Source organism: Sus scrofa, chromosome 11 (assembly GCF_000003025.6).
Source record: "Sus scrofa isolate TJ Tabasco breed Duroc chromosome 11, Sscrofa11.1, whole genome shotgun sequence".
In the NCBI taxonomy this organism is placed as follows: Eukaryota; Metazoa; Chordata; class Mammalia; order Artiodactyla; family Suidae; genus Sus; species Sus scrofa.
Window position 1 is genome coordinate 23,656,389 of NC_010453.5, and position 22,388 is coordinate 23,678,776.

The 22,388-nt window shown below is 45.8% G+C and overlaps 1 protein-coding gene across 14 annotated transcripts in view; it reads left to right on the top strand.

Annotated features, from left to right (window-relative positions):
• ENOX1 (ecto-NOX disulfide-thiol exchanger 1) overlaps nt 1–22,388 on the top strand; it is a 660,000-nt gene that overhangs the window by 421,625 nt on the left and 215,987 nt on the right. Inside the window, exon 1 of one of the 14 annotated variants that reach the window (XM_021065358.1) lies at nt 5,286–5,937. The exons of the other annotated variants lie outside the window; for them this stretch is intronic. The gene's annotated coding sequence lies outside the window, so the exon portion shown is untranslated. Of the gene's footprint in view, nt 1–5,285; nt 5,938–22,388 lie in introns of those variants that run through there. 14 annotated transcript variants of the gene reach the window in all.

Below are 22,388 nucleotides of genomic sequence, written 5' to 3' on the forward strand. Positions count from 1 at the left end.
ATGGAGGTTCCCAGGCTAGGGGTTGAATCGGAGCTGGAGCCACTGGCCTACCCCACAGCCACAGCCATGCGGGATCTGAGCCGCATCTGCAACCTACACCACAGCTCACGGCAACGCCGGATCCTTAACTGAGCGAGGCCAGGGATCGAACCCTCAACCTCATGGTTCCTAGTCGAATTTGTTAACCACTGCGCCACGACGGGAACTCCTGTAGAGCACTTTTGTGAGACCTGCGGAGATGTGAGGGGAGAGGTTGGCGGCAAAGAGCTCAGCTGGGAGGCTGTAGCTGTTTCCCGGTTAAGAGATGGATGTGGCCGTAGTGGGGATAATAGTCACAGCGGTGGAGAGAGATGTGCGGGGACCCAAGAGACATTTAATTGGAGGAAAAACCCAAACAAACAGGAATTGATGACTGACTCACGTGGAAGGTAAGGAGAGTGAAGCATCAACAACGATTCCTGGGTCTCTAGCTTTGGAAATGTCCTAAGATGGGGCAGGCTGGAAGGAAGAAGGGCGAGGCCAGATGGCGTGTTTCTTCTTGGACCTGTTGGATTTGAAGCAGCTGTCAAAGGAAACATGTGGTGATCCGTCGCATGTAAGCTTCCAGAGCTCATGAAAGAAGTGGGTGTGGGGATGCAGCCTTGGCAGTCACAGCAGAGGGATGGCCATTGACCCCTGTCTCCCCGGTCATGCTCTGGCCATGAAATTAGAAAGAGGCCCTCAGCTCCCACGCAGGTGTCAGCCTAACCTCCAGTTGCATCTCCAAATAGGTCCTTCATCTCGGTTCTCTTTTTTTTTTTTCCTTTGGCCGTGCCCACAGCATGTGGAAGTTCCTCCACCAGGGATGCACCCATGCCACAGCCATGACCCAAGCCACTGCAGTGACAAGGCTGGATCCTAACCCCACTGCACAAGAGAACTCCTGTATCCTCTTCTTTGACCCACTAGATTTCTGTCTGTTGCTGGACTCCAAGGTTTAAAGTGAGAGACATAGTTACTGGAGACTTTAACAATGTAATCTAGAGGGCATTCCCATTGTGACTCAGTTATGAACCTGATTAGTATCCACAAGGATGCGGGTTCAGTCCCTGGCCTCACTCAGTGGGTTAAGGGTCTGGTTGCCTTAAGTGGTGGTGTAGGTCGCAGATGTGGCTTGGATCTGGTATTGCTGTGGCTGTGGTGTAGGCCAACAGTTGCAGCTCCAGTTCAACCCCTGGCCTGGGAATGTCCATATGCCACAGAGCATTTAGTGCAACTCTAAAAAGACAAAAAAAAGTACTCTAGGGATCTATATTGGAAGCCATGTCATCAGCTCACAGAGATGCTCAGATGGACTGTCAGATGATAAACCAGCCCCCATCCCTGTGTTTAAGATGAAAATTATACTCAAACCAGCCAACTTCCTTTCCGTAGTGCCTCCAGACTTGAATGGTGACACTCTGTCACTGGCAAGATTAAGGGGATGCAGATAGCCTGGCGCTTAGCAGCCGGGTCCTCTGAGAGATGATGCTCGGTCCTCTTTTGTTTTCATTTCCATCTTGTCGAAAGATTTCTCATTATCGGGTGTCAGAAAATAAATAGGCCCTCGACTTAGGTTTCACAGTTTATGTAGCTGATGTCACGTCTGCATGACGGTTCCGTTATACTTTCCATGGTTATTTAACCCTTGTCTCCCCAGGACAGTAGGACGGTTCACTGGTGTGTTCATTCATCAGTTACAATGTTACCGAAGGTTCATGATGCACAGCGTATCTTACTGGACACTAGAGACTCCCCCGTGTACATGACAGCCAGGTGATAGCCCTGTGAAGATACGCATTTCTAAAGAATCAGATGTTATCCGGATAGCTTTGCAGGCGATTATCTCATTACAGTTGCGGGATATTGCAGAAGAGGGATGGGGGCCTAACTTAGCTTGGAGGGTTTGGAGGGTGTTCAGAAAAGGTTCCCCTGAAGAAGTACTGTTCAGGCTATGACCCCAAGGATAAATTGAATTATCCTGGCAGCAGGAGGGGAGACCCGGAAGAAAGGGAGAATTGGAGAGGATGAGAGAATTTAAAAGCAGAAAATGCCCTGTGGAAAGGCCTGAGGGGACAGGAACTTGGCTCTTTCAAGGAAAGGACGGGTAGAGGTGTGGGTGGGCAGGAGGCATGGGCGGGCATGGAGTGGGCTGGCAGGACGATGCTTAGCATGTGTCCAGACGTTGGCTGGGGCCAGGTCCTGCCTGCCAAAGCAAGGAGTGCAGATTTTATATGAATGGCCAGCTGTGGAAGGATTGTAAGCAGGGAAGCAACCTCAGATGCATGCTTAAAAGAAAAAAAAAAAAAAACTCACCCAAGTTGTTTTAGAGGGACTGAACTGGAAGATGGCAAAAGGAATCTAACTTCACATATAACTATGATGGTCTAATCGAATCCACATGAGACTGGACTATTGAGCACCTACTGTGTGTCCGGTATCATTGTAGGTGCTGGAGATACAAGCCCTCCTGGAGCATCCATTCTAGTGCTTTGTTTTTTAATTTAATTTTTTTTTTTTTTTTTAGGGCGCACCTGCGGCATGTGGACATTCCCAGGCTAGGGGTCGAATCGGAGGTGCACCTGCCAGCCTATTCCACAGCCACAGCGACGCAGGATCTGAGCCACGTCTGTGACCTACACCACAGCTCATGGCAGCACTGGATCCTTAACCCACTGAGCGAGGCCAGGGATCAAACCCGCAACCTCATGGTTCCTAGTCGGGTTCATTAACCACTGAGCCACGTAGGAACTCCCTAGTGCTTTGTTTATGATTGTGTGTGTGTGTGTGTCTATGTGTGTGCCTACAATGTTTCTAGAGGTAAGAGAATTTGTAGGAAATTATTTCCAAAACCTATCTGCTTCTGCCTGGTACTGTGTAATGTACAAGGTAATTGAGGTCGCTGCAAACAAATCAAGTCTCATCCTCCAGTAACTCCACAGGTGACAACAGCCTATGTCGTTGTTGGCTAGAGATGTTATAAAATGAAAGTCCTTTTCAATGCTTGCATAACATAATATAGTGACTTGAAATATTGTTATTTTTTTTCACTTCCATGGAAGAAAGCCCATAAAGAGTCCTTGCTTTGTAAACTCACTTCTTTGGAGATTGACTTGCTTTGAACTATCAATATGTAAGGTTTTTGTTTCTGTGTATGCCCAACATTTTTTTTTAATTTTTAATTAGGTTTCATCTCTTGATTATTTTTGTCTATTTGGTCTGTCACACACTGGTATGTGTATTATTCAACTAGCCTTTTGAACTATGCAGATCACTTTCCTACCCACTAGACTAGAACTAGAGAAAATATAGTCAAATAATTGCATGTATATTACATATGTGTGTATGAAGTATATCCACACTGCATAGCCATATCTAATGTGTATACATGCATATACATCACAAACACATATTCCCTGATATTCTTGGTTGCCTTTTTCTTCCTCTGGGTTAGAGAATCTTTGGTATCTTTGGCAGACACATGAGCTGAAAGGAAATATTTGGATTTCATAGTGGAAAATTGTCACCACATAGTAGATGTTCTAATGCAGAAAGAAATACCAGTTAAATTCCTATATTACAAGCAATTTGCGTGTTTCTGTCCTGTGTGTACACATGTACCTTATGGTATATTGGATTTTTGTTTTGAACTAATGGTAAAGCCATTTATTTGTAACTATGGGATAATTGCATAGTGACTTCTAGATCTCGTTTACCTGCGTTTTTTATTTTGCAGCCTTATCATTTTCTGTGTTAAACATTGTGCTTTTGAGTTGTAGATACATCACATGCCTTTATATAATTAGGCTCTCTCTCATTCCTCTGATAGACTGTGCTGGCTGTTCACTTATACAGGCAAGAACCACAGCTAATTTATCTTTGTATTTCCTCTGTCATTAAGTACAGAGCTGGGGGCTCCATAACGTATAGTTGAATGAATGTATGATTTGATTTGTTTATATAAATAATTATATAAAATGTATTAATTTTGGAAAAGTCGCTTTAATACTTGTCCCTGAACTATTCTAAAATATGGCTTTCATGTTTTTAAAAAATATTATTATAGTTGACTTATAATATTCTGTCAGTTTCTGCTATACAGTCATACCTATGTATATATGTGTGTGTGTATATATGTGTATACATATATACACACATTCTTTTTCTCACATTATCCCCCATCATGTTCCATCACAAGTGACTAGATATAGTTCCCTGTGCTATACAGCAGCATCTCATTGCTTATCCACTCCAAATTATATTAATGAATATAATTTGAATGAACAATTGAATAAACAAATCAATTCATCTGTCATGGACATTTAGGTTGTTTCCATGTCTTGGCTATTGTGAATACTGCTGCAGTGGACATGGGAGCTCATGTATCTTTTTCAGTGAAAGTTTTGTCTGGATATATGCCCAAGAGTGGGGTTGCTAGGTCGTATGATAGTCTCTATTTAGTTTTTTTGTTCGTTTGTTTGTCTTTTTGTCTTTTTAAGGCCACACCTGTGGCATATGGAGATTCCCAGGCTAGGGGTCTAATCAGAGCTGTTGCTGCCAGCCTACACCACAGCTCATGGCAATGCCAGATCCTTAACCCACTCAATGAGGCCAGGATTGAACCCTCAACCTCATGGTTCCTAGTCAGATTCATTTCTGCTGCGCCAAGACGGGAACTCCTATATTTAGTTTTATGAGGTATATACTGTTTTCCATAGTGGTTGTACCAATTTACATTCCTACCAAAAGTGGAGAAGGGTTCCCTTTTCACCACACCCTCTCCAGCATTTGTTATTTGTTGACTTGTTAATGATGGCCACTTGGACTGGTGTGAGGTGGTACCTCATTGTAGTTTTGTGGTTTTGGCTTTTATGTCTTTGATCACATTTAGATATGAAGAGTAGCCTCAATCATTAGCCTCCTTGTTTGATGTTTGAGATTTACTTTTCTTATAATTGAACATTATCTTTCCAGCTTACTTCCTTTTTCTTCTTTAATTAAAAAATGTATTTCCCCGTCTCTCCTTATTATGCGTATGCTTTTTATGGATCTCCTCCTTCTTCCCCTTCTCCTCCTCCTCTGGCTAGACTCATTGCATATTGAAGTTATGGGCCAGGGATCAATTCCAAGCCACAGCTACAACCTATGCCACAGCTGCAGCAACACTGTGTCCTTAACCTACTTTCCTGGGCTGCAGATCGAACCTGCACCTCTACAGTGACCTGAGCCACTGCAGTCAGATTCTGCAGCCACTGTGCCACAATGGGAACTTGTCATGTACCTTTTATACATATGGAGTATATTTCTAATAGCTGTTTTCAGGTACTTATCTACAAATTCTGTTATCTGTGTTGTTTCTAAGTGCCTTTCTGTGGATACATTTTTCTCTTGTGATGGGACATATTTTTCTGTTTCTTTGCATGCCTAAGATGCCAAACATTGTGAGTTTTACATGTTCAGTGCTGGATATTTTTTTTTTTTGGTATAAATATTTTTGTGATTGCTTTTGTGAGATGCAGTTAAGTTCCTTACAAAGGGTTTAATTCGTTCAGCGTCTGCTTTTAAACTTGGGTAATTGGGTCCAGAGCAGTCTTTAGACTGAAGATAATTTTATCCTCCTTTCAAGGCAAGACACCGCTTAGAACTCTACCCCAGTATATTGCAAGGTTTCCCGCTCTGGCTGTCGCAAACTTGATTGGCTACCAGAGCTTTTTGAGCTTCAGAAGTGGTTCCACCTGCTCCTTTCCCATGATGCATTTCTCCGCCTCCATCCGTCCCTCCCTCTCGTGCCTGATCAGTACTCAGCCAAGACCTAAGGGGAATCGTCAGAAGACCTCCGGCGCTCGCGCTCTCTCATTCGCTCCAGTGCTCAGCCCTGTCCTTTCCAGCTGCCCTGGCCGCCTCAGACACTGGACTCAGGTACACCTCAGGCTCGGTTTGGGCTCTCTTCCCTGAGTTAAATCCTTGAAACTTTCTAGACAGCAGCCTGGGACAATCATAGGTGTCCCTGCATGTGTCTCCCTTCTCTCTGTAATCACAGTCCTATGCTTCCGTTGTCCGAAGCCTGAAAACCATCATTTCAAAGGTATTTTGTCTTACTGTTTAGTTGCTTAGGCAGAAGGTTGAACTCTATCCCTGTTGCTTCCTCATGGCTGGAAGCAGAGTTTTCAAAGTCTTTGTTAAAGCACGTGTGTGTGTGTGCGCATGCGTTGCCCAGGGGTCTAATCAGTATAAATCTGAGGCTCTGATATGAACGACTTTACCGAAAAGAATGGTAATAAACCCACCAATTATTGAGCACTTCATATGTACCAAACACTCTAAGTACCTTGCTTCATTTAATCCTTTGCTAGCTAAATATTATTAGCCCCGTTTCATAGATAAGGGAACTGAGCTTGGATGATGTTAATTAACTTACCTAAGTTTACCCAGGTAGGGGGAGCAGAGCTGGAATGGAAATCCAGGTCTGGCTGCCTAAACGAATTCCCCTCGATCAGGAAGTGGGAAATGATTAAAGCCAAACCATCTGCATTTTTGCTTCAGGCCAGCCCTATCTTTATACTTTTACTTTTAAAAATAAATATCTTAGGTGGAACTATAACGTGGGGGTTGGGGTGACATTTGCAGAGGTTTTCGATATTACACTGAAATTTAACAGATGTCATTGTTTTTTATGTGTATTATTTATAGTGCTAAAATCTGGAGATTTCCATTAACTTTACTAGTTTAGGACTTGGGGTCTCGTTATCTAAAATCTGTACTAAAGTTGGAGTTCCCGTCATGGCTCGACAGAAAGGAATCTGACTAGCTTCCATGAGGATGCAGGTTCGATCCCTGGCCTCGCTCGGTGGGTTAAGGATCCAGCGTTGCCGTGAGCTGTGGTGTAGGTTGCACACATGGCTCAGACCTGGTGTTGCTGTGGTGTAGGCTGGCAGCTACAACTCCGATTTGACCCCTAGCCTGGAAACCTCCATATGCGTGGGTGCAGCCTTAAAAAAAAAATTAAAAAATAATAAAATCTGTACTAAAGCTTAATGGGGAATAACTTAGTGATAGAAAGTTGACTGCTCCGCATAAGGCCAGGGTGGTCATGCCCTCTTGGTTAATATCAGTAACCAAAGGTGATCATAAAAATAAGGCAAACATACACATTTCCACCTAAAAATAAGCAGAGAAAACTCTTAACGGGGCAAAAGAAACTGAATTGTTTGCTGGCGAACACAGGTGAGATGAACTTGGGTCAGCTTGCACAGTCCCTCTTCAGGAGGCATGGAATCCAGAGCAGGTGGGCCAGTGGTAACACAGGTGGAGGGAGTTCTTGGCTGAAGGATTCTGTTTTCTCAGAAGAGCAGGCGGCAAGGTTATCTGGGGAGGTGAAGTGCGCTGGTGAGGGATGCAACGCTTGAGAAAGGAGAGCCCTTGAAGGGAGTCACTGGAGGAGCCATAAGAAGCTGATTAGTGGAAATGAGGAAGCTTGATGAATGCTCATTGTCAGCCCAACGCGATGTCCTCCAGCAAAGCTGCTTGAACTCAGGGAGCTGGAGCGGAGGAGGAGGGCGGGCTTTATGCAGGTTGGGTTTAAGCAGGTGGCTGAAATAAAAGGACAAGGACACAAGGAGAATAGGATGAGCATTTGCAGGAGCGTCGTTTGAGAGCCAGACCGCACTGTCCTACAAGATTTGGGGCAGAGCCGTGGAAGAGGGCAGGACTGGGAGAGAGGGGAGGGGTCGCTGGATGGAAGGAGCTGGTGAGGGCAGGCAAGAGGGGGGAAGAGTGGGAAGGCGTGAAGGGGAAAAAGGTGTCTGCTGGGAGCCCTTTCCATGGTCTTTGCAGAAGATAAAGCCTTTTCCTTAGAAACAGGTGAACTGTCTACAAGAGGCAGGTGGTGGCTTGAGAGCCCATCTTAGGTTTGAATCTAGGCTCTTTCCCTGGGCTGTAAAACCTTGGCAACTTCTTTAAAACGTCTCTGAGTGCATCTGTCTGTAAGGGAGGGAGCCATAGTGACATCAGCCTCAGAGAATGACTGCAGTTTCCACAATCGGTAGTGGAAAGCATGGGACGTATTGTCAAGATCCAAGATGTTCGTTCCCTTTCCTCTCATTGGAGGGCAGTGCAGGGGAGCGTTGGGGTGGGCGGGGAGAGCCCTCTTGGATGACACTATTTAAAGGACTGGAACAAGACGACTTGAGTTCCCTGGCAGCCTAGGAGTCAAGGATCCAGCATTGTCACCACTGTGGCTCTGATCATGGCTGTGGCTCAGGTTCAGTCCCTAGCCTAGAACTTCCACATGCCATGGGTTCAGCCAAAAAATAAAACACAATAAACATTTTTAAAAAGAAGACTTGGCCCCTGTGAACAACGATTCCTTCGTTCTGACTTATCTCCTGTTCTAGGAGCAGTGACACCCTTCTCCTGTGCAAGCCAAGTGGAGGCACCCAGAGCACACCCAGAAGTAGTAGCTCTGTGACAGTGTGACTCTAAGTAATTTCCATGGGTCACCTGTGTCAAATTTTCTGGACTCGATTCCAGGGCCTATTTTAGACTCTGTGAGACATAAGGCCCTGGAAAGGACTGATAAAAATTTGAGGACATGCCTTCAAATACCCTGGCTCATAGGGAAACAAACAAACAAACAAATAAAACCCTCTCTGGCCTGGGAATGGGTACAGAAGCTTGTCTGATGCTGCAGTTCTGTGCTCTTAACAATAACAGAATTTAGCTGATTTTTTGTTGTTGTTAAAATACTTGAGCCATAAAGTACCTAAAAGGGGACTGCTGGTACAGATTGAAAAATCACATGTTGAATATCTACTGTGTTCAAGCACTGCGTATCATCTCATTTAATCAGGTTTTTCTCTTGGACAAAAATGTCTGGGGCATCCAGACATACATCCCTGAACTATGACAAACTCTATTTTCTTCTCCTCGGGGACATTTGCTTGTTCTCCTAGAAGGCACAGCTTTGACCTTGAAGCTTTGCCTCTGAAAGTTTATGCCTGTGGGCAAAGAGACACTTTATCCTTAAGAAGAAGGAGAAACACTGCCGTCTTCAGGTTGGCGAGGTCTTGACCACGAGGGCCTCTTCAAAGAAATATTCCTCACTTCCCTGGCTGGAACTCTTGTGACCTCCATCCGCTAATGCTTCATAGCTGTTGATTCCATCTCAGCAGGAAAAATAGGCCTCCCCCGCCCCATGCGAGGCACCTAAAATCTCTGCGGGGGACCCTCACCTGAGTGAATCATCGTTGCCAAGGTTCTACCCAGAGATGTTGCCGTGAGCAGGGGCAGGCCCCAAAAATGCTCATCTTCTGTTTTCAAAACGTAGTGGCCTCTCTCTGGGAAAGCACGTATTTGAGAATGTCTTTTGGAATTTGTTCATCCCCAGCTGTGAGAGAAGTAACTGCCTCGTCTCGGGGAGGAAGAAAGCAATTGAGGGAAATGATAGAAGATGATAATGATGTCATCTTTGTCTGGATTTCTTTCCTTTTTCTTTTTTAAAATAGGGCCTCACCTGCTGCATGTGGAAGTTCTCAGACTAGGGATGGATCAGAGCTGCAGCTGCTGGTCTACGCCGCAGCCACAGCAATGTAGGGTCTGAGCCGTGTCTGTGACCTACACCACAGCTCACGGCCACATGGGATCCTTAACCCACTGAGCGAGGCCAGGGATCGAACCCACATCCTCATGGATACTAGTCAGGTTCCCAAGAGCCAAAACGGGAACTCCCCTTTGTCTGAATTTCTGTGGCCGGGAGAGGGGCAAGTCAGGGCTCTGTGGGGATCAGGAGAGACCCAGACTCAGGAGAAGGCAGGGAGGCGCCTAAAAAGCCAGTTGGCATCTTACAGGGAAACAGCGCGCAAGGTGCCTAGAGGTCTGGTACGAGCCCAACCCCGCGCTGTCACGTGGTGACTGAGTGACCGCGGGCCAGTTGCACAGATCTTGAGACCTTGGGCATGCCCACCTTTCAATGGAGGGTGTCCTGGTCCCCTCTCAGCTCCAGAATTCTAGATTTAGGAAAATCCTCATGAGCCAGAACCTGAGCCCTTACTGGATGCAATGCCAGAGTGACGAGCATCCAGGTAATCGCTTGAAAACACAAAGCAGGAAGTAACATTTAAGCAGAACCACAGGAAGACTCCCTCTCTAGTTAAGGTCAACTTTCTGGCAGCGGCGGCAGGGGTTTTTTCGTTTGTATATCTGTCCTTTCCTAGACCCAGAGAGCCCCTGCAGAGTGAAATCGCACCCACAGCCACAGAAGTGCAGGGGGGAATCGGTGTAAGGAGTTTTAGCCTTTCTAGGCGCTGAAGAAACAACTTCAAGAGAGGAAAGGACAGACTCCCTCCAGTTTCCAGCCCTTGGGCGTAGCAGCAGCATCTGCTGGATCATCAGTGACTGAGAGCAAAGGTAGAGTGGAGAGTCGTGTAGATGCTGGAAACTGGAGGGTCTCCATTCAAGCAATCCTGGGAAGAGTGTGAGGAGGGCTTTTCCTATCAGCTTTTCCTCTCATCGGAAGCTAGTAGGGTCCAGAGCATCTAAAATCCTCACTAGGCAGCCTTGTTTGTTCGCATTTATCATTGCTTTCTGTCATGGCTAGACCTCTAACTTAGGCATTGATAGTTCTTTACAGAAAATCAGGAAGTTTGGGAGTTCCTGTCGTGGCTGAGCAGAAAGGAACCTGACTAGCATCCATGAGAACGCAGGTTCAGTCCCTGGCCTTGCTCAGTAGGTTAAGGATCCGGTGTTGTTGTGAGCTGTGGTGTAGGTTGCAGATGAGGCTCGGATCCCGACTTGCTGTGGCTGTGGTGTAGGCTGGCAGCTGCAACTTCGATTCGATCCCTAGCTTGGGAACTTCCATGTGCTGTGAGTGGGCCCTAAAAAGAAAGAGAAAATCAGGAACTTGGGGAAAAAAAATGAGTGGGAAGGAACCAGAGCATCAGTTTTCCCACCTACCTCCCCTTCACAAAGCTCTTGCTGTTCCCGAGCCTGGGCTCAAACCCAAGAAAAGAGCTGACGCAGCATCTGTGCAGCCTTTGCTTGGTCCATGTGTGATGGGCTCCTCCTTCGAGTGCATAAACCAAGTGTGTTTTCAGCGGCCTCCAGCTGGGCCCCTCGCCTAGGAAGGAATAGGTAAGAAGCCCAGGCTTGTCCCAGCCTCATTCACGAGGACTTGAAAGCAAGACGTGGGGGAAAACATAGTCTTCCCTTAAGCGAAGGGACGAGCTCCAAGTCTGTAGAATAATAAGATTTGGGAGTTAGAAAGGACGTTAGGTGATCATATATAATACTTGTGTGCAGTGTTTAATTTTTCTAGGAGGTTTCAGGTACCATATTTCATTTAGACCTTAGTGGTTCGCTGCACAGGGGCAAATGTCTCTTGTCTATCCCCACGTTCCTGGCAGACGCTGTTGACCTATTAAGATCTTCTTTCCTAGTAAAATGGGATGTGTCTTTATATCTCACCATGACACTCCAGGCAGCCAACACCAGTCCAACCGTGAAGAAAGCGCTCTGCTGACACTGATCTGGTCCAGCCCTTGCATCTCATGGATGGAGAGACAGAGGTCTGGATGGGGTCTAGTTAAGTTCTGCGGAATAATGTGTCTTGACAGTTTTCTCCATCTTCGATAGGCTGAGAGGAACACCCCCACACGGCTAATTCTCACCTGTCATGCCTGGTGAAAAGCGTGCCAGGTCTGGGGGCACCACTGTATTTTTCACCGAATGAAACTGACGGGTTATGTGTTGTTTTGAACCAGAAGGGGAAGTCCTGAAACTGACTGGTTAGAAAGCAACAAACTCGACTCCAGCCTTGGCTGCTTAAGCATAAGATTTAATCAATAGGAGGCTACATTTTTTTTTTCATTCATTCACTCTAAGAGTTTTGTGTACATTAAAATAAAGGAGAAGAGTTCCTATTGTGGCTAGTGGTTAACGAATCTGACTAGTATCCATGCGGACACAGCTTTGATCCCTGGCCTCACGCTCAGGGGGTTAAGTATCCGGCGTTGCTGTGAGTCATGTGTCGCAGGCGTGGCTTAGATCACATGTGGCTGTGGCTGTGATTTTAGACCAGCAGCTGCAGCTCCAATGCGACCCCCAGCCTGGGAACTTCCATATGCTGCTGGTGTGGCCCTAAACAGCAAAAAATAATAATAAAGGGAGAGCCTATTGATAATTCAGAAGGCAACTGAGAGAGGGATAAAAATTAATGAACCATGTTCATTCCTTCATATTTACATTAGAATTTCTTTAACTGTCCCTCGTTTCATTTTGTATTCGGGTTACTTTCTTCTCCCCAGGAAACCAGGCTCAGCCATTCGTCCTTCCCTTCTTGTGTATCCATCTGTGCTTTCTGTCCATCCATCTGTCCATCCACCCCTCCTTCCCTCCATCCATTCTGTGTCTTCTGCTCACTGCTAAGTCTTCGAAGGGCAAGAACTGTCTTATACATCATTGTGCCCCAAGCCTCCCAGCACAATGCATGTTGAGTAAGTGCGTGTCACAGCAGTCTTTTACCTGTAATTCCTGGCCCTCCACCCACTTTCTTTAGAAAGAAATGGCTCAAACTAATGCCCCCCCCCTTCTCCCTTTTGAAAAAAAAAATTACCTTCCTTAATGGCTTACGACTGTCTTTGATCAGGTTGTTGGCTTGAGTACTCAGAGCAGGTAGCTCTAAGACTACATAAGTTTCGTGTTGCCAGATGCTTGTATTTCCAGCTACATGTCACAGAGGTGAAGTGCTATTGTGTTTTGGCTGAAAATGAATTTCCTTCCAGTAGCATTTCAGGAACGTACAATGCGTCCCATTCTTTCTTAATATTCGTAGTTAACTTTTTTATATGAATTATTTATAATAATACAAACGTCAGAAATAGCTGCAGAGTTGTGCCTGGTTTGGCCTCAAACTCCTTGGTAGCAGCTTATGGTGGTCAAGATAGGGGACCCCCGGCCCCAGAAGCAGCCTCACACCTTTTTTTCCCCGGTTGGTTGGTTTTGGCTGAGGACAGAGCAAAGAACACAGAAAAGGGAATTATTTTAAAAGACTTCTCAGGAGGAAGTTCCCTTCATGGCTCAGCAGTTTATGAATCTGACTAGTATCCATGAGGATGCAGGTTTGATCCCTGGCCTCGCTCAGTGGGTTAAGGATCTGGTGTTGCCATGAGCTGTGGTGTAGGTCGAAGATGTGGCTCAGATTCCGAGTTGCTGTGGCTGTGGTGTAGGCCGGCAGCTGTAGCTCCGATTTGACCCCTAGCCTGGGAACTTCCATATGCTGCAGGTGCGGCCCTAAAAAAGCAGAAGAAACCAAAAAAAAAAAAAAAAAAAAAAAAAAAGCCACCTCTCAGAAGAGTCATGCTTTGACTGCAAAAACCCCAATTTTTAAAGAAATTAGTAGATTTTAAGGAAAATGTATTACAATTTTCATTTGTATGTAAAAATAGAGCCCAAAATGTGCAGAAAGTATTGAAACTAGAATTTTATTCTCAGGAAAATGGAGTTTTGAATTAATAATGCCCACCCAATTTTAGGGATTCCATAGTCTTTATTTTTTTGTACATTTTTTTATTATACTCGATTTCCAATTTTCTGTCAATTCAAAGTCATACTATTTTATTTATTTTTTGGCCACACCCATGATGTGTAGAAGTTTCCAGGCCAGGGATGGAACCTGAGCCACAGTAGTGACAATCTGCTGGGACATAGGGAATTCCTCTTTCTTTCTTTCTTTTCTTTTTTTTTTTGTTTTTTGTTTTTTGTTTGTTTGTTTGTTTGTTTGTGGTCTTTTTTAGGGCTGCATCCACAGCATATGGAGGTTCCCAGGCTAGGGGTCAAATCGGAGCTATAGCCGCCGGCCTTTACCACAGCCACAGCAACACAGGATCCAAACCGTGTCTGTGACCTACACCACAGCTCACAGCAACACCAGATCCTCAACCCACTGAGTGAGGCCAGGGATCAAACCGGGAACCTCATGGTTCCTAGTCATATTCGTTAACCACTGAGCCATGATGGGAACTCCGGAACTCCTCTTTCTAATTTTATAGCTTGACCATACTCATCCATTTTTCCTTTCCTTTCTTCCTTCTTTCCCTCCCTCCCTCCTTGCCTTCCTCCTCCTTTATTTGTTGACCATCTTCCACTGTGAAGAACATAAGTCCTTGCTGCCCTCTTGAGCTCTTGTCCGCTGGTGGAGACAGCAGGTGCACAGATCAGTCCACGCACCCCTACACCTCATCATCATGACTTGGCGGGAGGTAACAGGACGCTGCAGTGGTAGAGCCCCGGGGAGGGCATCCAGCATCAGTCTTCATGTAATCAGATCAGAGTGTAGGCTGAGGTCCTGAGGGGTGAGGAGGGGTCAGCTCTGGAAGGGGTGGACGGAAGAGTGTGTGAGGGACCCTAGGGCAGAAGGAGCTGGACTCGCTGGAAGAACTGCCAGAGGCCCAGTTGAGGGGAAGCGGTGCACACCCTTGTCGGAAGAGTTACAGAGCTGTAAGTCCTAAGAAAGGATGCAGACTTGATTCTAAGATGACCTGAAGGTTATCTTCTCATTCATTCATTCACTCCCTCGGCTGACAGATTCCATCATGGAATTTGAATGTGAAAGGAGAACGGAATTTTTTTAATTTGAAATATAGTTGTTTTACAGTGTTGTGTTGGTTTCACACGTACAGCAGAGTGACTCAGTGTTATACATATGTGCTTGTATATATGTAAATATATATTAGAGGAAAACACACATTCTTTTTCAGATTATTTTCCTTTACAGGTTATTACAAAATATCACATATGGTTCCCTGCGCTACTGTAGGTCCTTATTGGTTATCTAGCTAATAATGGTAGTGTGTGGATATGTCAGTATCGAATTCCTAATTTCTCCCTGCCCGATCCCTTTCCCCTCTGGTGACCGTAAGTTTGTTTTCTCTGTGAGTCTGTTTCCGTTTTGTATGTAAGTTCATTTGTATCAGTTTCTAAGATTCCCCATCTAAGCGATATCCTATGATGTTTGCCTTTCTCTGTCTGGCTGACGTCACTGAGGACAATCATCTTTCTCAGTGCTGGGGTGGGGATGGAAGCGAGAGAGTCAGTAAGGAGGCCGTGAGAGTGGGGATGGCTTCTCCAGGGGCGCTGGAGTGAAGTCGGAGAGATGAGCACGGATCTGTGATGCACGGTGCATTCTTTTATTTTATTTTTACTTTTAGGGCTGCACCCGTGGCATATGGAAGTTCCCAGGCTAGAGGTCCAGTCAGAACAACAGCTACCAGCCTATGCCACAGCCACAGCAACACGGGATCCGAGCCATGTTTGCAACCTACACCAAAGCTTGTGGCAACACCGGATCCTTAACGCATGAGTGAGGCCAGGGATTGAACCCAAATCCTCATGGTTCCTAGTCAGATTCATTTCTGCTGAGCCACAGCAGAAACTCCCCTGTGGTGCATGTCTAAGGTTGAGGCTCAGGACTTTGTGATTAGATGAGGAATGAGAAAGAGGGATCACGATGAATGCCAACTTTCTGGCTTGAGCAACTGGATAATGGTGGTGGCATTTCATGAAATAAGAACCACAGGAGAGCCGATATGGGGAGGGGGGATCCTGTGTTCAGGTCTGTACGTCTTAGCGTGGAGCTCTCGTGAGCAATCTAAGTGGTGATATGAAGGGGGCAGAAGGAGAAGAGGTGTCTGGAGTGAGAGACGTGTGCGCCATACACATACATCTGTGTCAATCAGCACATATGACATAACCGGCGCTGTGGATGGGAAATGCCATGAAGGGGATGGGGTGGGGAGGGAATAGCCTTTGTAAGTTCCCAGCATTTAAAGTTTAGGAAGAATGGGATAAATCACTACGGGGGGTTGAGAAGGAGAAGTAGCCAGAAAATAAGAAAGAGCATGGGAGTTCCCATTGTGGCTCAGCAGGTTAAGAACCTGACTAGTATCCATGAGGATAGGGGTTCGATCCCTCGCCTCACTCATTGGGTTAAGGATCCGGCATTGCCGTGAGCTGTGGTGTAGGTCACAGACATGGCTTGGATCCCCCATTGCTGTGGCTGTTGTGCAGGCCGGCAGCTGTAGCTGTGATGGGACCCCTAGCCTGGGAACTTGCATATGCTGTGGGTTTGGCCCTAAAAACCAAAAAAAAAAAAAAGCACAGAAAACATGTGACCTTTTGGGAGCCAAGGCACATATCTCAACCTTGGAGCAGCCACAGGATTGGCTTCTTCTGAGAAGTCAGGTGAAAAGACAGTGGTGGGGAGGGGGGGTCACCAGTGACCTTCACAAGAGCCATTGCCATTTGTAGGAGCAGAAGCCCGGTTAGTGGGTTAAAGGTTGAACTTAAGGATCAAGTGAGATGGACCCAGTGATCAGCCAAAGAGAGCCCCACAAAGAAAAGGGATCATTATTAGTAAACGTCCCCTCATGATTTGATGGATCCCTAATATTATTTTTTTTTTTTTGTATTTTTTAGGGCCGCGCCTGAGGCATATGGAGGTTCCCAGGCTAGGGGTCTAATCGGAGCTACAGCTACCGGCCTACACCACAGCCACAGCAACGCCAGATCTGAGCCACATCTGCAACCTACATACACCACAGCTCACGGCAATGCCAGATCCTCAACCCACTGAGCAAGGCCAGGGATCAAACCCGCAACCTCATGGTTCCTAGTCGGATTCATTAACCTCTGAGCCAAGACGGGAACTCCAATGGATCCCTAATTTTCATTTTTGTTTCCTATTTAAATTTAAGTATCCAAACCCCCTTCAAAAAAGAACCCCCCCCCAAAAAAAAGAGGAGGGTTGGAATGAAAAAAGAGGGAGGATAATGACAAAAGCAAAGCAGAAATGCTTGGTGTAGTCACCTCTTTGAAGATAGATGTCCAGAAAGGGGGCAGATCAATTTAAAATTTCATTTGAGGGAGACATGGGATCAAAGGAACATGAAGAGAAACTCAGACATAACGGGACACTTTTAGGAATGGTCCCTTGAGAGGAAGAAGTATTTGATGCAGGACTGAGGGGGCTAAGGTAACAAGTAGAGTCCTTGAGAAGAAAGAGCCCCAAAGCCTCTGATCAGAGCCGGGCTTTTCTATCCACTTTGAAGGTGGTAAAACTGCAACACAGAAAAATAGTGACTCCTGGGACCCAGGATCTAGGTCTAGGATCCACGCAATGAGCCACTGAGAGCGAGAGTTTGAAAACTCAAAATGAAACCCATTCTTGACTGAGCCTCATCATTGCCAACATTTTCGTTTATGGACTGAATTTCCGGGGACATTGTCCTGGGTGCATAACAGAGCTTCAGTAATGTGTGTCCACTGAGGTTATTACCTGGCGGGGCCACCTTGTGTGACGCCACAGCTCCCTTCCCAGCCATCTCTCCTTCTAAAGAGTGTCCGTGCTTCAAGCTCATGTATATGCCTTGATTCCCTAACCTCGTGCTGTAATGCATTCTAAATATTTACTCGGGTTAATGAATTTATGATTGAAGTCCACGTGGCTTTTAGAAATGATGAAAATGACTCCATCTCCTGCTGTGAGATAATAATGCCTCACCTCCCTGGTTGGCACCTGCTCTCCAGGTATAGGCACCACTTGTGAAGAACACGTCTCCCCATCCTCGCCTCCCATATTCACACCACATCTCATATGTGCATAGAAGTTATTTTTGTTTTTTCTCACATGCTAGGTCCGAGGACTGACACCCCCTTTCTGTGTTTCTCTCTTTCTCTCCCCTGCCACCCCCCGCCCCCCAACATATACAGTAGGAACAGTATTAGGCAGTATTCCACAGGACATGCGGAGTGAACTCTCCAGATCCTGCTGATTTTTGCCTCCACGAAACGGAGCCCCATCCCTAAACAAGGATATTTTCACAGAAGCGATATTTTCACTTTCTTTATCTTTATGGAGTTCCCACCATCGGCATCATGGAACATTCGTAAAGGACTTGACTTTCACTTGCGAGGCATATGAATTTAGGGCTAATAAGGATATATCCCTTAATCCCTATCAGTAATATGTGTCACGATGTCCTTTCTTTCCAGGATTAAGATGTAGTGTGTATGATTTTGAAAAGGAAATTAAAGATGCCTCAGGATCAATAAAGTCCTTTACATGCTTTGCGTATTTTACCTCTCCAAGTTTCTAGAATTTGGATCGTTAAAATACTCAAGTTCTAGGAGTTCCCATTGGGGTGCAGCAGAAACAAACCCAACTCGAATCCAAGAGGATAGGGGTTCAATCCCTGGTTTTGCTCCGTGGGCTAAAGGATCTGGAGTTGCCGTGAGCTGTGGTGTAGGTCGTAGATGCAGTTCGGACCCCGAGTTGCTGTGGCTGGCCTGGGAACGTCCTTATGCTGCACCTGCCCACCCCCCAAAAAAAGCAAAAATATGTGTATAAATAAAAGATTAAGTTTCTAGTATTGCCCTTTATGAAAGTTTTACCCATCTCACACTCACCCCAATAGTGGATTTTGAAAAGCGTTTAACCTTGACTCTCTCCATGGGTGAGAAGGATCTCACAATATCGATTTGCATCCCTTTGATTATTCTCTTGGTCTGCTTTGAGCTGTTCCCAATTAAATATCAAATTGTGTAAGTAACTCTGCAGTTAGTAGCTTTGCCTTTTTCATTCTCACTTGGAATGTTTCTGGAAGGTCAGTGTCCAGGTCAGCAGCTGAGATGGTCATTTCGGTTACTCGGGAGACATCACAAAATTCCTTTTGAAAAAGGGTTTTTACAATTTATGCTCTCATCAAAGCTGCCTGAATGTTCTTCTGTGTAGCATCCTTGCTCACGCTGGGTGTTACTGAACCGATGTGTGCTCATGTAGGTAGCAAAAGTTCTGCCTTCTTTGTCTTGCTCGGGAGCCATTATTTAAAGCGCCTCCTGATGGCTCCACAGCCAGATGGGAGCCCACAGTGACACCAGAGGTTTGTTTTCTGTTCTTTCACCTGCTAGTTAATAATTAGGCAATATTTCTAGATTCACAGGTGGATCAGATTGAACTGCTCTTGCCGAGCCGTTCATGATTCAGAAACACCTTTTCCTGCTTCTCCATCCACCTACACGCTCCACTGAGGGCATCGCCAGCCTCACTTCATTCAAATAGCCTCCCCGGGTAGCTCTGACCAGCTTCAAGATGTCCTTTCCTGTCCACATCAAGGCAGTGATCGCTGTTCTGAGCATCGCTTTGACCCCGGGGCTACAGTCAATTCGTTTCCATTATTTGCTCTGCTGATAGGAGTTCGTAAAATGGACACACTGCACCTGCCAGGGGGTGTTCACACCATGCCTTTTCTCTCCAGTGGGTTTTCCGCTCTGTCAGCAGAGACACTGCTTAGCCCGGTGCCAGGCACCCACGGGTGCACGATGTACACGTGTCGATGTTGTGGAACCGAATCCCCTGTCAGACAGATTTTGCTGCAGAGGGTGACAGAGGACAAGAAAGGCTGTCCTCTCCCCTCTCCGGTCATTTCCAGAACTCCGAACGAGCAAAGCAAATTGACTCGCAGACTTTTCCTTGCCAATGCCGTTGTTTTCATCTCCTCCTGGCTTGCGGGTCAGGTACCTTCCCCTCCTGGTTTTTCCTTGCTGGCTCTCCTGGCTTTGGCCAGGGAGCGCAATGAGGTCCTCCTCAAACAAAATAGCCTAGGTCTTCTCACACGTGGCTTGAATTTCTTTACTGAGATCACATCTGTGAACTGACACTGATCCACTTTATCCTGGCAGCCTTCACTGTTGTTGACGCTGTCTCTTGAGACTAGCGTTTTCCAGCTCTGCCCTTTTCAGCAACTACCTGTTGATGGCATTCATGTGTCTTTTATTCGTCCTCTCTGGTTTCATTGGTGGATGGAGCCTCTCAGGCTGGGAAAGAGCTGCCACGCAGCTCTTGGCTAACCTGGCTTCCCCGGCTTCAACCACTTCCAAACCTTGACCATTCACTCTTACCTCCTCTGCCATGATCTCTAAGCCACTGATTCTCTAGAGCGAATCCCTGTCACATGCCCCAAAGCACCTGTATGTAGGGTGTGTGTGTGTCTGTGTATATACATGTTTACACATATATATGTATGTTCATAAACATGGGTGATGTTTGTTTATATAGACACATGTACTTCCAATATATATAAAATATGTGTAGTTATCTATGTATCCTCTAGCAATCATAATTGAACTAAAACTGCAGAGGTTTTCGGGAGTTCCCCTTGTGGCTCAGTGGGTTAAGAACCTGTCTAGCATCCATGAGGATGTAGTTCAATCCCTGGCCTTGCTCAGTGGGTTAAGGATCTGGCATTGCCATGAGCTGCAGTATAGGGTGCAGATGTGGCTTGGATCCTGTGTTGCTGTGGCTGTGGTGTAGGCCGGCAGCTGTAGCTCTAATTCGCCCCCTCACCTGGGAACTTCCATATGCTGCAGATGTGGCACTTGGAAAAAAAAAAAAAATCTTTCAAATCTTGATATGTTCAAAAACTTTTGTATGGTCACTAAAGCAGAAAGTCAATAGGCATAAAAGACTATCCAGTTGAATAATAGGGCCGAGGAGGTTCTTGGGAGCACTGTTCAAACACCATGATTTGTCCCCTCCTGTTGATATTATCTCTCTTTTTGTTTTTTACCTTTTTTTTTTTTTTGGCCATGACATGCATCAGCTTGATGTGGGCTCTCAGTTCCCAGACCAGGGATTGAACCTGGGCCACGGCAGTAAAAACCTGAAATCCTAACCACTAGACCCCCTGGAACCTCCCCGGTCTCTTGTCTCTTCACTGTACCCATTGCCCACCAGGCACCGTCCACACCGGCCTCCTTGTTGTTCTGGAACGTGCTAAGCTTGTCCTTGCCCCCCTGGCCTCTGCTTCATCCACGCCCTCTGCCGAGACTGTCCTGGCCTAGAACTTCCCACTTTCCGCAGCCTGACTCCTCGTTATTAGGAGCTCAAATCAAAAGTCCTATTTTCAGAGAGATCTTCCTTGACCGGCCACAGAGCTTCTTCCCACCTCTCCACCTCCAGGTAACACGCGGACATTCCTACACCTGGCACTTAATTACCACTATCCGAAAGTAGCTTCTTTCTTTTTTAAAAAAATTTTCATTTATTTGTTTTTGAAATTAGAGTTGATTGAGGAGTTCCTCTTGTGGTTAACGACTCCGACTAGGAACGATGAGGTTGCAGGTTCAATCCCTGGCCTTGCTCAGTGGGTTAAGGATCTGGCGTTGCCGTGAGCTATGGTGTAGGTCGCAGACACCGCTCAGATCCGGCTGTGGTGTAGGCTGGTGGCTACAGCTCCAATTAGACGCCTAGCCTGGGAACCTCCATGTGCCTCAGATGCAGCCCTAGAAAAGACAAAAAACAAAGCAAAATTATAGTAGATTTACTGTGTCGTGCTGATTTCTACTGTACAGCATAGTGACCCAGTTGTACGTGTGTGTGTATTTATATATATTCTCTTTCTCATGGTATCTTCCATCATGTTCTGTCCCAAGAGATTGGATAGAGTTCCCTGTGCTGTACAGTAGGACCTCATGGCTTATCTGTTCCAAACGGAAGAGTCTGCCTCTACCTACCCTACTCCTTACAGCACCCCCCACCCCCACCGGCACCATAGAGAGAACAGAAGTAGCTTCTTTCGTTATGGTTTATGTTCCATCAGTCCCCACCAGGACGTGATCTTCAGGAGAGTAGGGGCAAAATTGTCTTCAGAAGGCATTCATCATTATTTGCTGGGGAAAAATAGGTCCGCGAAGCGTTAGCTTTAGAGGACACAAAAACTTGCATGTGATTTTCTTCTGTCATTTCTAAATTCATGAGGGTTTATCTTTGTAACCTTCCGATTGTTAAAAATGTGTTTCACAAGTTTTTGCTATAGTTAATGTTATCAGGTCGAACTTCTGAGTTTGAAATCTGATTCCTGGTAGGAATTTGAAAGCTCCTGGTCAAAGGCTACTACAAAGAATAAACTAAAATGTGTTAACATCCGCTCTAAACATTTTAAAAGAGCACCTGAAGAGAATTCTTACTTCCAGAAGTATTAAGTCAGTTTTCAAAGTTCATTTGCCAAAAGGATTCACCATGTTCTTATACTCCTTAAATTTATAATGCCGAAAAGTAATTTTATTTCTGATTTTTAATTAATTTTATTTTATTTTATTTGGTCTTTTCGCCTTTTCTAGGGCGCTCCCACGGCATATGGAGGTTCCCAGGCTAGGGGTCTAATCAGAGCTGTAGTCACTGGCCTACACCAGAGCCACAGCAACTCGGGATCCGAGCCGCATCTGCAGTCTACACCACAGCTCATGGCAACGCTGGATCCTCAACCCACTGAGCAAGGCCAGGGACCGAACCCAAAACCCCATGGTTCCTAGTCGGATTTGTT